The 16768-nt window shown below is 38.5% G+C and overlaps 1 pseudogene; it reads left to right on the top strand.

The window, feature by feature from the left end:
• Nucleotides 1-1801: 1801 nt before the first annotated feature.
• LOC150019335 (alcohol dehydrogenase 1-like) overlaps nt 1802-16768 on the top strand; it is a 37553-nt pseudogene continuing 22586 nt past the window's right edge.

The following is a 16768-nucleotide window of genomic DNA, read 5'->3' as shown; positions in this document are numbered from 1 at the left end:
GGTCAGAGAAGATGCTTGTTATGATTTCAACCTTTTTAAATTTGAGACTTGTTTTGTGTCCTAACATGTGTGTTATCCTAGAAAACATTCCATGTGCACTTAAAAAGTATGTATAATCTCTTGCTTTGGGGTAAAATGTTCCAAATATCAATTAAACCCATTTGATCTAGTGTATCATTTAAGGCTGCTGTCTCCTTGTTAATTTTCTGCCTGGAAGATCTATCCATTGAAATCAATGGGGTGTTAAAATCTCTGACTATGATTGTATTTCTTTTGATCTCTCCTTTTATGTCCATCAGGATTTGCTTCACATATTTAGATGCTCCTATGTCAGGTGGTTAAATGTTTAGTAGGGTTATATCCTCTTGTTGGGTTGTTCCCTTTATCATTATGTAGTGTTCTTTTTTGTCTCTTACTTCACCTTGGTTTTAAAGTCCATTTTGTCAGATACAAGTACTGCTACTCCAGCTTTTTTTTTTTTTCTTTTTCTTTTTCATGAAATATTTTTTTTCATTCCTTTACTTTTAGTCTGTGTTTATCTGTTGTTCTGAGATGAATCTTTTGGATCCAGCCTATATATGAACCTTGTTTTTTTATCCATTCAGCTAACCTACGTCTTTTGGTTGAGGCAATTAAGCCATTTACATTTAAGGTAATTATTAATAGATACATATATAGTGCCGTTTTACTGTTAGATTGTTTTCCTCCTTTTTTTCTTTCTCTATTTCTTGTTTTTCTTCTTAAAGTAAACATTCTAACATTTGTTGCAGCGCCGGTTTGATGTTAACAAACTCCTTTAGGTTTTTCTTGTCTGGGAAGCTTCTTATTTCTCCTTCAATTTTAAATGATAGTCTTGCTGGGTAAAGTAGCCTTGGTTGTGGGCCTTTGATTTTCATGAATACTTCATGCTACTCCTTTCTGGACTGAAATGTTTCCATTGCGTAATCAGATGCCAGCCTAATTGATGCCCCCCTCATAGGTAACTACCTGCTTTTCTCTATGGCTTTTAGGATTCACTCATTGTCTTTATGCCTTGTCATTTTAATTATGACATGTTAGGTTGTAGGCCTCTTTGGGTCCCACTTGTTTGGGACTCTCTGAGATTCCCAACTCATGTGTCATTTTCCTTTGCCATATTAGGGAAGTTTTCAGTCATTATTTCTTCAAATAGGTTCTTGATTCCTGGCTCACTCTCTTCTCCTTCTGCTATTCCCTGATGCAGATGTTGTCCTGCTTCATGTTGTCCAAAATGTTTCGTAAGCTCTCCTCGTTTTTTAAAATTATTTTTTTCTCTTTGCAGCCCTGCCTGGGTGTATTTTTTTTTTCTACCTTGTATTCCAAATCACTGATGCAATCCTCTACTTCATCTAACCTACTTTTTATCCCTTCCAGTGTGCTATTTATTTCAGATTTTGCATTCCTTGTTTCACTCATCCTTTTTTATGGTTTCTATGTCTTTTCTCAAGCTTTTAAATATCCTTATGATCATTACTCAACTCTCCAACTGATAAATTGCTTGCCTCTATTTCATCTAGTTCTGGAGAATTCTCTTGTTCTTTCATTGTGGTCTGTTTCTTTGCCTTCCCATTTTTGGCTGCGGCTTTGTATTTTCTGTCTTAGTTGTTAAACTAATCAGTCACTAAACTGATCATTTTGTTAAGCTAATCAAGCTGTAATTAGCAGCCTAGCTCAACTCCACAGAGTGGGGCAGAGTAATTCCTTTGGGTAAGGATCTTGTTTCCCCTAAGGCTTATGCCACTTGGAGGGGAGTGCTCTGCCTGAGAAAAATGGCTTCTGCAGTATGGGTAATGACCTCAGCACAGGGAACCCGGCAGCTGTTTCTTCAGTTCTCTCCCCAGGGCCACCAATCCCAGACTCTTCTCAGGTATCTCTAGTCCACTTTTCCATCTCTCTGGGTAAGTGGCTGCAAATGAAATTTGTGCATTGTCCCTTAAAGAGTCTCTGAGTCTCCAGCTGTCTATCCCTGGCAGACAGAAACTCTGATGCTTTTTACAGGTGGATGTTATTGGCATTCCTTTTCAGCTCTAGTGCTGTAGGCTGGGGAGCCCAGCTTGGGGTTTAGACCCCAGACTTCTCGTGGGAACCCCACAGCCCCTTAAATATCCCTCCTGATCTTTAGCTGCCACCTGTGGAGGCCCAGCCAGCCCTTTTGCATCTCTCTACCAGTCATATTGTGGCGAGGTGGTTTCTTCTGTCTGTCTTTAGATATAAGGCTTCTCTCCAGCTAGTGTTCACTTGGTTATTCAGGAAGCTTTCTCTACAACTTAATTATAACTTCAGATTGGTCCTGGGAGGTTTGTGTAGCATTCACTTACTCTTCTGCCATCTTGGATCTCTCCCATTAGTAATCTTTAAAAGGAAGGGACCTCTGGCCTTCATTGTTAATGGAGTTCTTACGGTTTCCTTATTACATTTTCAGAACTATGATTAATGTTGATTAAATATTGTGCTTAAAACTATTTTATGTACATGTCAGAAGTAGAAATAAACAATTTTAACATTTAACCAGTATATAAAACTTTTTATATTGCGCTTGTTTCTATTCTTGTAGTATAATCTTTTCTATTTTATTTTTTGGAGCTATTTTTATTTTTATTGTTTTACAGGAAGCTTTTATTTTATTATTTTTTCCATCACTATTTATCCCCCCATACTCTCTTCCACTTCCGCCCATCTTCCCTCCCTCCCACAATAATCTTTTCTATTTTAATCTAATTTTCCATCAAAAAAATTGTTTAGCAGGAAGTATTCTGCTATCAGTTTCTCCTGTGACTTCCTACAAGTCAAAATCTTACACCAGATGACTTTCCCATCTCTACTCACATATCCTTCACATCATTCCCAAAGTTTCCAGAACACCCTCTCCTCCCTGAAACCTGTTTTTACTTTCACTAACTGAATGTGATCCCCTTTTAAACATCTCCTTTCTTACACACAAAATTTTACTCTAAATGTGTGAAAATGTTCTTGAAAAAGTGAACATAGTTGTCGGCGGTGGCGGCAGCCATCCGTCTCGAGAGACGATGGTGTAGCTTCTTAAGAGTCTATCTGCACCGCCGAGAATGGCTGTGCAGTCCGACTCGGGAGTGACACGGTATCTGTCTCCTCCCGTGTTGAATCGACATCTTGCGATGACGCTGGAGTGTCCTCTCCAGTGAAGCTGAAGCTACAGAGCCTGGGCAGGGTGATATGAAGGGTCTGCTGTTGCCCATGCAGCAGACCCCCCCTCTCTTCGCAGCTGAAGGGTCCAAGGGAAAGACGGAGTCAATACAGCTTGGCTTCAGGTGCGCCGCAGGAGTTGCCGGTGTTGACTACAACGTCAAACTGCCTTAGGGACTCCGGCTCCGGATTTTCTGTCGGGGTTTACTCCCTTAGCCTTTCCCCTGAAGAGGTATGCCGCAAGGCAGTGGAGGTTTTTTGGAGTCAGAATTTTCCTTCTCTGATGTGCCCTGACTGGAAGATCGAACCAGCGACACTTAGCTCGCAGGCCGACGCTCAATCCACTGAGCCAAACCAGCCAGGGAACATAGTTGTAAGTACCTAATAATTACATGAAACATTTCTTCATATGTGTATTAATTTTCTACTGCTCAGTAACAAATTACTGCAAAATTAGCAACTTGAAAGAATATCCATTTATTACCTCAGTTTCTGGAGGTCAACAGTCTGGCCAGGGCTAAACTGGTTTCTCTGCTCAGGGTCCCTCAAGGTTGAAAGCAAGGTGTCAGTCCAGCTTCCATTCTGGAGTTTGGGCTCTTCTTCTAATTTCATATTGTTGTTGACTAAGTTCAGTTCCTTGTGGTTGGAGCACTAAAGCTTCTGTTCTCTTGCTGGCTGTAAGCTGGGAACAATCTCACCATGGCTCACTCCAAAGCCTTTCATGTTTCCAATCCCCCTCCAGTCATATAACATAGTCATGGGAGTAACTAACGCATCACCACTTTCCATATGACATAACCTAACATAACCTAATCAAAGGAGTGACTAGCCCATTATATACAAAGGTTCCATCTCCGCTTTAGTGTATATCATAGGAGGCACATACCTCAAGGGGTGGGAATCTTAGAAGTCATCTGAGAATTCTGTATACCACAACATGACAATAGAATACAGAATTGAATAGAATACAGAATTGAAAGTACTTATAACTTATGGAAGAATGTAACTGACTACAATTCTATTACCATGTCTCTCTCTAAGACTTTCAAGGATATTAGATAAAAGAACTCTTTTAGGGGGCAAATAGATTAAATAGGTCAAGTGATTATATTTATATATAAACATGTTCTAGCACAGATGTTACAGGATAGATCCGTAATCAAGTATTTCTACAGAAAGAAAGCTGATGTAGGCAGATGTTGTGGGTTTTGAAAATAGGACTGTACAGGAGAAACAGAGGAATGGGGCAGAGGACAGAGGACAAAATGTACATGGTATGTGAGGTTGTATTGCTTTGTTCCTTTGACTTCCCATGAGAGACATAAATTCAAATAACTTTATGAAAAGATGTAAAATCAAATTCTTAGCATGAAGAAAAATTTAAATTTTGTATTAATAAATCAAGTCAAACTGAAAATAATATACAAGTAAAATATCTGTAACACATGTGATTGACAAAAATAATAATATCTCTAATATTTTAGTATTTATCTATTTAGAAAAACCAACAACTCAATAGGAAAATGATCAGTAATAAAAATTTATAACAGATGAAATAAAAATGGCCAAGAAGCATATGAAATAGTGCCAGACTTTGATAGTGGTCAGCAAACTATAAAATTTTAAAAATGAGGTATCATTAGTAACCTATTAGCTTCTGCTGATACAATGTGAATTGTTATAGTTTTTGAAAAGCAATTGGCAATATTTATTACAATTTAAAAGTATAAATGTTCTTTCTACCACCAATACCACACCTGGGAATCAACTCCTTAAAAATACAAGTAACCGTGTGTAATGATATAAAGATACAGCTATTTGCTGCAGCCTTGTTTGTAGAAAAAAAATCTTTAAACAGTCTGACTGAGACAATAAAAATTATTAACCCCTATTTTGAATGTTAAATTGATATTTAAAAGAACTAATTATATCTCTCACAAGGGATGACTATGATGCATCATTACATTTAAAAAGCAAAATACAAAATATTGTGCATTGTATGATTCAATATTTATGAAAAACAAAAAAAAGCAAAAAATATTCCCATTTATTAGTATATAAGTTTATATGAGCTTGGATAAAGGGGTGGAAATGTAGAAAACAGTCTGTTTACCTCAGAAACCTGGGACTGAAGGAAATTGGAGAACTGAAATCCATTGGTTCACTTAATTCTCATCTCTTTAGAATTAAATATTATCATAGCAGGAATAAAAATCTAACAGAAACATAAAAGGTCTCAAGAAACTATCCCCCAGTGCACCTTTTCTTGGAAAGCCATCTGTTGAAGTTCCCCCAAAATGATAACTAAATTCAAGCGAAACACATGGGATCTAGGAAGCCAGTGCTCTCACCCTGGGGTGTGAAGGGATTACCCAGGACTAGGGTGGGGGTGCAGAGTACCCCTCGCCAGTGCTGGAGTAAGCCAAAGTCTTCAGTAGGTAATGTGTCTGGGAATAAGAGCTCCATTCCTGGCCTTAGCCATCATGGTTCAGTTGGTTGGGAATCCTCTGTGAAGCAAAAGGTTGCTATTTCAATTCCTGGTCAGAGCACATGCCTGGGTTGCATGCCAGGTCCCCAATTGAGGCACATGCAAGAGGCAACCAATCAACTGACTGATGTTTCTTTCTCACATCAATGTTTCTCTCCCTCTTTTACTCCCTACCTTCCCCTGTCTCTAAATAGATAAATAAAATCTTTTTTAAAAAAGGTGCTATGTCTCAAGCAACTTAAATGGAATAAAATTGACATATTCTGGAAAAAATGTGCTATAAAACTCAGAAAGTGACTTCAGTGATAGCAAAGATATTGATGAAAAATATGCAGCTCTAAAATGGAGATAATAGTGAATTTATCACAGATTTATGGTGAGAATTCAATGTGTTGATAAACATAAAACACTTAGAATGGTACCTGGAACATAGTGATAGTGACAAAGATTTAGCCATTATTATTATTGCTAGGCAGGTTATTAAACTCTGGAGTTAGGCTTCCTGGAATACTGGCTCTACCACTCTTGGTTTCACCCTGGGAAATTCACACAAACTCCTTAAGCCTCAGTGTCTTCTCTGTAAGATGTTCATGACAATACACCATCTCATTCATTCATTTAAAGACTGAATTCAATGAGACAATGTAGGCAAAGTACATGGCAAATGAACCACTCCATAAATATTTGATATTGATAGTAATAATTTGTGTTTTTCATGGAAAATAACAATATTTTATACTTTGAGAAGAAATCTCTCCATCATTAAAGTACTATTTTTCATTTTTAAGATATTTTCATTTCCTTGCAACCAAAGAATTTATATTACATTTTATTGTTTTAAAGTATTATTACCATTTGGTGTTTCTACATCATCTCAGTCAAGTACATCATCCAAGTGATTTAAAACAAGTCAATGAAACATTCGTGGGATGTTAAGAACGTTTATAGCTTGGCTGTCACAGAGGGCTGGCTTGCACATCTTTGTGGTTTTGGATTTTGGCTTCTCTTAGTTTATTTCCCCAGACCCTCAGGAGAAACACAAACAAACTCACTCCCAATGTTCTTCATGGCCAGGTTCCCAGATCCACAGCGACAGCAACACTGGAAAGCGTTTCATCTACCCCAATATAGCTGGGGGTGGGGGACGCGGAGATGGAGGGATTGAGCAAAAAGGAAAAAGGACTCATGGACATGGACAACAATGTAGTGATTGCTGGAGGGAGGGGAGTATAGGAGACTAAATGGTAATGGGGGAAAAATGCAATAAATATTTTTTAAAAAACAAAAAAGAAAGCATAGAAGTAAAACAACTTTTAAAAAATTAGGTGATTCAGTCATTGAGTACCTACACTTGCACTAGATTCATTAGTATGCATAATACACTAAAATATGATTCCTCATAGATCATCTACTGCAACCTATTACTTACATGGATGAAGAAACAGAGAATGCATTCTTGAGTCACAGATTTTTAGAGCCCATATAGCTTGGATATATTGTAGGCAGTCATACATACATTGGCTTCAGTTCAAATAAAAACCTTGAAAAAGATCTATGAGTAGCTACCATGACTTTCTATTCTTCAGTTACTAGCCCAAGGTGTAGCATATATTAATTGACACAGTAAGAAAGTTAATAAAGAATAATATAAAAAAGTCAGAGACATTAGGGCCCTGTTATGTCCAGCTTTTCTAGATGTTCTTAACAAGGGTTGAATCTGAAAGTCTACCTTGCCATAACAGGAAGCTGAACTACCTATACATAATTTCTAACTGTGTTGATTTTTTTAACTAGTTAATTGATATATGAAAAAATTAGAACATATAGTTCATTTATTCCAACTCCATTCAGCTGTGGAATCTCCTCACACTGGTGGAGAGCTAACTGACTTTCTATACTGGAATAGCTAGGGAAGGAAATCAATTACTAGGAGAAAAGAAAACTGTGAACCAAGACACATTCTTCAAAGAAAAGGCCTTTCCACTTGTCCTTTGGGTTATTAAAGTCATGAACTAGTGTACCAGGATCAGGGTAGAAAACATATGTTTTAACTTCTTCTATTGGGAGTGAAGGAGTGAGGGGGGAACAGTAGAAGGGCAATGCAAGAAAAAAGCATGAATCTCTTGATACCCAGGAGTTCCCTCTATTTAAATGTAGGTGTCAAAATAGACCATAATGTTTGGATTATCTGTTTTATCACATCCCATAGCACACATAGCTCTTCTTGGCAAAAAGCTAAAAAATACTTCAATGATAACATTAAATTCTGTGATGTTAAAAAGGCCTAGAGAAAATTATAAAGACAGAGACAAATTAAGTGTTTTCTGAAACAGCTATACTACATGAGTGCAATCGATAACATGTGAAATTTATAGTCTAGGTTTTAAAGAATATACTCTGCCTCTAGACTTGGAAATAATGCATTTTTCTGAAAGACCCAATTTTATGACAAGGCATTTTATCTCCAATCATTTAATCACCTCTCAGATTCTGTCTTCTGGGAAATGTAGTACCGATCTGCACATTAGGAAAGGGAGAAACAGAATACCTATTCTTGTAATCTTGAGCCATGAGGGGACTAGAATTGTGGAGAGCACTGAAGAAGGTGTAACCGCTGTGAAACCAGGTAGGTAACTAGACAAGAGATGGTGCCAGTCCAGTAAATTCTCTTTTCCTAACTCAATTCCTGATATTTTCCCAAAACCACCTAAAGATAGTCAAACTCATCACATATCAAAAATAGGCAGCCTAAGATTCAGAATCTTCAAAATGTGTGTTTGACTGAAAAAATTCAAAGAAAAAGAATTTCTCTCCACTCATTTCTGTAGAAATTATCTCTACCCATTTCATATTAAACTAAAAGCTGCAAATATATACATGTTGGAATATGATTAGATTAAAAGTATATATGGTTAAGATTTTTTTTCTATGCACATTCACACATGGGATGATCCTTTAAATTGTCTGAAGTAGGTATCACCTATAGTAAAGTTTCTTTCAGAATTTATAGTTACTTCTTCCACATTGGATACAGTTCATGTTTTAAACACTTTGGATAAACTTTACAATACCAAATTTTTCCAACAACAGACATATGTCATAGATATTTTATACCTACTTAATGTATTAGAAAATAGAAGCTATGGCAAACTATTTATCATGTTCAGTTGATTTAGCTGCTTAATGGCAGAGTTAGCATTGAAACACAGGTTGTCTTACCTCAAATTTTGGGCTCTTAATAATATATCTCATAATTAGTATTAATTCTAGCATTAACATTACAATATTCATTCTTTCAACAAATATTTATTTAGAACCTACTGGGTGCAATGCTCTACTATTCTCCTGGCATAGAACACTAATAAAATGGGCAAGCCTCATACCACAAATATTAGTGTCATTCTGACTTGGAGGGGAATGGTCTGCCTGCAGTATGGCGAATGAGTCAGCACTGGAACCTGGTCAGCTACTCCCTCAATTCTCTCCTCAAAGTCACCACCCCAAATCCTCCCCAGGCATCTCTAGTTCTCTCTGCCCTCCCTCTGCTTGAGTCCAGGATTCAAAAACAGACTACATTTCCCAGGCTCCTTTGCAGTTAGTTCTGGCCATCTGACTGAGTGGGGACCAACAGTATGTGAGTGGAGGAGAGGTGCACCACTTCCAAGCTTGATTCATAAAAAACTTTCATCATCAGACTTCCAGTCAAGATGGAGGACTAGACAGACATGCTGTGTCTCCTTCTACAACTAAGAAGGAACACAACTATCTCAAAACTAAAGACAACCAGAAGCTCCAAAAAACTGAGCTGCGTGGAAGTCCAACAAACAAAGATATAAAGACGAACTACTCATCCAGACAGGTAGGAGGGGAGGAGCTGGGTTGGAGAGGACACGGTGTAGTGGCAGCAGCAGTGGTGGCAACAGCAGGCTCCCAGAAAGCGCAGTCACACATTTTTAAAAGTCAGGAGGGACACCTGGGGAGCATTCCCAGCACCAGACCAGACCACACAGCTCATGGTCCCAGCACCAGGGAAAATAAAGCCTCATTGCTTCTAACTGTGCAAACCAGTGGAGGTTGGAGTGAAAGAAGAAATGGCTGGTCTCTCAGCAGAGTGCACTTGTTTAAAGGGCCCCTAGAATGTCCACCGACCCACACACTCTGGGAACAACAGCCAGGGCAACAACTAGAGAAGCGCCAGTTCCATACAAAGTGGGAGAAGTGCCTGGAAGAGGGGCGAGTGCTGAGCAAGCAGCATTGTTCCCTCTCAGACCCCTCCCCTACATGCAGTGCCACAACATGGTGAAACAGGTTGCCCTCTACTGATGAGAAAACCTAAGGTTTCACCCCTTACAATGTAATAAGAGCTACAACTCTACCAAAAACACAGAGGCAAACAAACACAGGAGCCTGTAAAGATGAGGAAAAAGAGAAGCATGGCCCAAAAGGGGGAACAGATCAAGATTCCAGTGGAAGAACTAAGTGACAAGGAGATAACCAACCTATCAATTGAGATAGCCAATCTAAAAGATGCAGAGTTCAGAACACTGGTGATAAAGATGCTCATAGGCTTGACAGATATCCTTGAGTGTGGCAAATAAATAAGGGAAGAAGTGAAGGTTATGCTAAATGAAATGAAGAAAAATCCACACAAAACCAATAGTGAAGAAAAGGAAACCAGGGTTTAAATCAATGATTTGGAACATAAGGAGGAAAACAACAGTCAACCAGTACAGAATGAGGAAACAAAAATTGAAAAAAAAATGAGGAGAGGCTTAGGAACCTCTGGGATAATCTTAAACATGCCAAAATCAAACCAAAGGGGTGCAAGAAGGAGAAGAGGAAGAGCAAGAAATTGAAAGCTTATGTGAATAAATAATGAAGGAAAATTCCCCATATTTGGTGAAGGAAATAGACATATAAGTCCAGGAAGCACAGAAAGTCCCAAATAAGCTAGACCTATAGAGGACCACACCAAGACACATCATAATTAAAATGCCAAAGGTGAAAGATAAAGAGAGAATCTTAAAAGTGGCAAGAGAAAAACAGAGAGTTATCTACAAAGGGGTGCCTATTAGACTATGACCTGATTTCTCAAAAGAAAGTTTGCAGGCTAGAAGGAACTGGCAAGAAGTATTCAATGTGATGAAAAGCAAGAACCTACAACCAAGTTTACTCTATCCAGCAAAGCTACCATTTAGAATGGAAGGGCAGATGAAGTACTTCCCAGACAGGTAAAGCTAAAGGAGCTCATCATCACCAAGCTATTATTATATGAAATGTCAAAGGGACTTACTTAAGAAAAAGAAGATCAAAACTATGAACACTAAAATGACAACAAACTCACAAATATCAACAACTGATTCTAAAAAATAAGAACAAAATCCAGCTAAGCAAACCAGAATAGGAACAGAATCATAGGTATGGAGATCATTCGGAGGGTTATAAGCTGGGAGGAGGAAGGGGAGAAATGGGGAAATGGTGCAGCGATTAAGAAGCATAATTGGCTGGTACAAAATAGACAGGGGAAAGTTAATAATATAGGAAAAGGTGAAGCCAAAGAACGTATATGCATGACCCATGGACATGAACTAAGGGAGGCGGGATGCTGGAGGGGAGGGGGGTACTGGGCAGAGTGAAGCAAAGGGGAAAAAATTGAAACTACTGTAACAACATAATCAATAAAATATACTTAAAAAATATTAGTGTCATTCTTACTTAGTTCTCTACTACCTTTGAAACTCAATATTATTAGAGACAAACCCTCGATTTTTGTTTTATATTTCAAAGGTCCACTTGCATTAAAGTTGATTTGTTTCCATTCCAAAGTAAAATGATAATTAACTTCAAAATATAATAATTATCAATAAAACAAATTTATAACATCTACATTAAACAATATACTGTCGAGATAGTGTTATTGCACTCCATGCCTCTGGCCAAGCTGCTAATCACTTTCTTTGTTCTTTTTTCCTTAGGAGAGAAAGTATTCATTTTCCCTTGTCTAGAGTACAGAGAATTTTGTTTCTGCTTGCATTCCAAGGGCAACCTATGTGTGAAGGAAGAGTTAGTTCTGATTTCTTTGACTTCTTTTAACGCAATTTGTTTTCACTGATACAAGTATTGACTGGGAGCTAACATCTTTTATTTCTCTCTATGTCAAACAGTGTTCTTTCTCCAAATGGATTAATGTTAGATTGAACCAGCAGAGTTGCCTGCAAAAAGAAGAAGATTCATCATCTTTATAGCACTAGCACCTTCACTGAATACACTGTTGTGCATGAAATTGCAATAGGAAAAATTGATGATGATGCTCCAATGGATAAAGTCTGTATTATAAGCTGTGAGGTGTCTATAGGCTTTTGAACTGTGTTTAACTCTGCAAAGGTAAGAATGTACTTTTGTGCTGTTTTTAGTGACTCTATCTACATTCTGGGAACCATGCAGTCAGAGAGCTTCTCCCATCAGAGATAAACCAAAGTGGCCTTTCTTCTCTCCTATTAACATGGGAGTATCAGCTTGAATGACTAAGAAGTTTATCTTCTGGGTTTGAAGGTCACCCCTGGTTCCACTTGGTGTCATCTTTGGGCTTGGAGGAATTGGCTCAGCTGTGGTCATGAACTGCAAAGACTCTGGTGCTTCTAGGATCATCGGGGATTGACATTAATGTGGAGAAATTTTCCTGGGCAACAGTGTTAGGAGTCACTGATTGTCTCCACCGTCAGAACCTTAAGAAGCTTGGTAGTAGTAGAAATAATGGATGTTGGTGTTGACTTTGCCTTTGAGGCCATCAGACTCATTGATACCATGTTATGTGGTCTTCGGCACAGTGAAGGGAAGCTGCCTGCCAACATGTGGGTACACATTAAATTAACTTTATGAAGACATGAAATTACTGTAATTTTCAACTATTTTTGAGCACATCTTATGACATTTACACTGTACCGAGATATTTACATATTTTATTGCATTAATTCTTCATATCATTTTATGAATTAAGTACTAATCCCTGTTTTAAAGATTGAACAACTTAATTGTGATTAACTTAAAGCAGTTTGGCTAAGATCTTAAAGGTGCAGGGAGCAGGAGGGGCTACAACATACTACTCTCTTCTATAATTTTTCTGAGACAGTGTCCCTGAAAATATGTTTTAATATTGTGAGTCAGAAGAGGTGTGATTGAGGCCACTGAGATGCTAATCAGTCTATTGTTGAATTAGGCTGTGGCTTTGGAGTCATGCCATCAGAGCTATGGAGCATGTGTGATTATGGGAGCAGCTCCCACAGATGCACAATTCTCCTTTCACACACAGCTGATTAACTCAGGGAGAACCCTGAAAGGCAGCTTTATGGGAGGTAGGTCTTTGACTTCACATCACCTTTTCTGGCAACCTGGATACTTTGCATTGTCCCTGGCAAGAAATGGAGAAATGAGAAAATAGGAAAAATATTCCTCCATGAAAGGAAATAGACCAGTTAAAACAGAAAAGCACACCTTTACCTTCCCCATAGGTACTTATTACCTGTGGGATCAAAAACAGATTAACATTTGGATATTAACAAGATATAGAATAGGTTGGGGATTTCATTCCCAGTCAGAGCACATACCTAGGTTGCCAGTTCAATCACCACTCAGGGCACACACAGGAGGCAACCAATGGATATTTCTCTCTCATATCAATGTTTCTCTCTCTCTCAAATAAATGAGATAAAAATATAGAATAGTCACATTTTTTAATATGCTTTATTGATTATGTTGTTTCAGTTGTCACAGTTTCTTTTCCCTTTGTTCCCCTCCACCCAGTGACCACCTCTCCCTCCAGTTGTCTACCCTCCCCTTAGTCCATGTCCGTTGGTTGTGCATATAGTTCTACTCAGCATCTTCCTATCTATTCCACTCCCTCCTACTGTGCTTCTTAATTCCTGTACCAGCTCCCTCCCCCGCCCCCTCCCTGTTGACCTCCCCCCATAATGTTCCACATACCTATAATTCTTTTCACACTCTTGTTGCCTAATTAGCTTGCCTTTGTTTTGATTCCCTAGCTTCTGTTGTTGGTTGTTGTGATACAGTTTTCATTTTAATGTTCATAGTTTTGATCCTCTTTCTCCTAAACAAGTCCCTTTAACATCTCATATAACAGTGGTTTGGGTCTGATGAACACCTTCAGTTTCACTTTGTCCTGAAAGCACTTTCTCTGCCCTTCTATTCTGAATGACAGTTTCGCTGGATAGAGTAATCATGGCTGTAGGTTTTTGCTTTTCATTACTTTGAATATTTCTTGCCAGTCCCTTCTTGCCTACCATTTCTTTTGAGAAATCAACTGAGAGTCTTATTGGGACCCCTTTGTACATGATTCTCTTCTTCTCTCTTGCTGCTTTTAAGATTCTCTCTTTAGCCTTAATTTTTGACACTTTGATTATAATGTGTCTTGGTGTGGTTCTCCCTGGATCCAGTTTCTGTGCTTCCTGGACCTGTAAGTCTATTTCCTTCCCCAAGTTAGGAAAGTTCTGCTTCACTATTTTTTTCACATAATTTTTTAATTTCTAATTCTTCATCTTCACTTTCTGGTAACCCCATGATTCCAATGTTGGCCCACTTATAGCTGTCCCATAGGTTTCTGAGCCTCTCCTCATTTTCCTCACTTTTTGTTTCCTCTTTCTGCACTAGTTGACTGTTCCTTCCCTATGTTCTGATTTGTTGATTTGATCCCTGGTTTTCTTGCCCTCACCACTAGTTTTGTATGTGTTTTTATTCATTTCAGCAGGACTAGCCTTCATTCCTTCCCCGTCTTGTTTAAGATCTGCTGTTAGGTCTGTAAGCATTCATATAACCAAAGCTCTGAACTGTGCCTCAGAAAGATTTCCTATCTGCTGCTTTGTTAGATTAGATATTTGCTGTCCGGTCAGCTATGTGATTAGGATCTCTATCATGATCTGTGCCATTCTGACAGTTTTGTGCTTACCTTTGCTTCCTGGGTGTGGCTGGCACACCTCCCACGCTATATGGGGTGGAGCCCCATGCACCTGTCACAGTCAGGTGACCCTTCTCACCATGCTGTGGGGGAAGGGGTCCAAGATGGATTCCTGCTGTTCACTCTCCGCTGAGAGACCAGGAGCCTCCTCCTCCATCACCACCCCCTCCAGGCCTCACAGTCCAAGGCAATGGGGGTCTGCCTTCCCTGGTGTTGGAATCGCAAGCTGTCAGATGTGGTATGCAGCTGAGGGTGCTCCCTGGGTGCTTCTCTCCTCCCCTTAAATACGGATGTCTGTGCTTACTGCCATCCCACCACCATCACTGCTGCTGCTGCTGCCACCAGCACAGCTTGACCTTTCTGACCCGGCTTTGCCCCTCCTACCTGTTCAGATGAGCACTACTTCTTTATAACTTCATACGTTGGACTTTCATTTATTTTCTGGAACTTCTGGTTATTTCTGGTTTTGTGGTAATTGTATTCCTTCTTAGTTGTGGAGGGAGGTGAAATGTGTCAGTCTATGCCTCCATCTTGGCCAGAAGTAGAATAGTCACATTTCTATATTGAATAGTGCTCATTGGCAACCAGACATTGCATAATGGAGTCATTGTATGTCTCTGGGCTACTCCTTGACATAGGATAAGAGAGGTACCTAAATTGAGGAAATGAACAACTATTACCCCTTTTTCTGGAAGGGCAATAGGCTGCCTTGTCTTATGTGACATTTCTTATGTAATTGTTAGTGTAGCAACAGTGAGCAGAGGATCCCTGTTTCACATAGAAGCTGGATTAGATCATCTTAGAGGCTCCCTCCAAAATGAGAGGCTGCTAAAAGTCAAATTCCACCACAAATTTTTTAATTGAGATATAATTGATGTATAACATTATATTAGTTTCAACATAATGATTTGATATATTGATATATGTACATATTGCAAAATGATCACTACAATAAGTCTTGTGAACATCTGTCACCACATAGTTATAATATTTTTCTTGTGATGAGAGTTTTTAAGTTCTATTCTCTTAGCAACTTTCAAATATACAATACAGTATTATTAACTGTAATCACCATGTTGTACATTACATCCAGGACTTATTTATTTCATAACTGGAAGTTGGTACCTTTTTGCCACCTTCACCCATTTTGCCCATCCCATATCCTCCACCTCTGGCAACTACCAATCTGCTTTCTGTATTGCTAATGTTTTATTAAAGGTTCCATATATAAGTAGAAAGAGTACAAGCTAAAATAATGATATAAAGTATAGTATAGTAAATACATAAACCAGTAACATAGTCACTTATTACCAAGTATTATGTGCTGTACATAATTGTATGTGCTATACTTTTATATGACTGCAGGACAGTAGGCTTATTTGCACCAGCATCACCACAAGCACATGAGTAATGTATTGAGCTATGTATGATATTATGATGGCTACAAAGTCACTAGGCAATGGGAATTTTCCAGCTTCCTTATATTCTTATAAGAGCACTGTCACATATGTGGTCTGTTATTGACAAAGATGTTATGCAGCTCATGACTGGATTTCTTAATGCAGTCTCGTTATCTAACCACAACTGTGGGTTAGTGCATGAAACTCTATAGCAGTATTTGGTCAATGAAAACATGTTGTGTATGTCTGTATAATCTCCATCACCCCCTTACTCGACTGCTTGCTTAGACAATCCAGTCTATGTTTATTGTTCCATGTGCTTCCTTTTCCCTGCTTCTCTTTCTCCATCTTGTCTGACTAGGAGGGTTTCTCCTTCACTCTCTGTATGTCTGCTCCACCCTCACTATTCTCTGTCTCCTCATAACTGATGAGGGGATGTGTGTGTGATTTACTTGGAATTTAGCATGTGCATCCTCTTTTGTTATTTGTTTTATGTGTAGAAACTACTTTCTCAGTTGCATTTGGTCCAGAAATGCAAAAATCAAAAATACGAAGTAGAATTTTCCTTTTCTTCTTCCCAATTTTTTTCCTTCTCTTCCTCTTCTATGTAGGGAAACTGGGTTTGAATCTTTACCAAAGGCAATTTGAGGATTGTTATTATTAGGGATTAAATTTGCTTGGCTATTTTTAGCTACATATCAGTCTCTATTTCATTAGTGTAAAGCTATTATC

The sequence above is a fragment of the Furipterus horrens genome, unplaced genomic scaffold (genome assembly GCF_987537825.1).
Source record: "Furipterus horrens unplaced genomic scaffold, mFurHor1.1.pri manual_scaffold_2, whole genome shotgun sequence".
Classification (NCBI taxonomy): domain Eukaryota; kingdom Metazoa; phylum Chordata; class Mammalia; order Chiroptera; family Furipteridae; genus Furipterus; species Furipterus horrens.
Note: the sequence above shows the minus strand (reverse complement) of the source record. Positions and strands in the feature narration are given on the sequence as shown.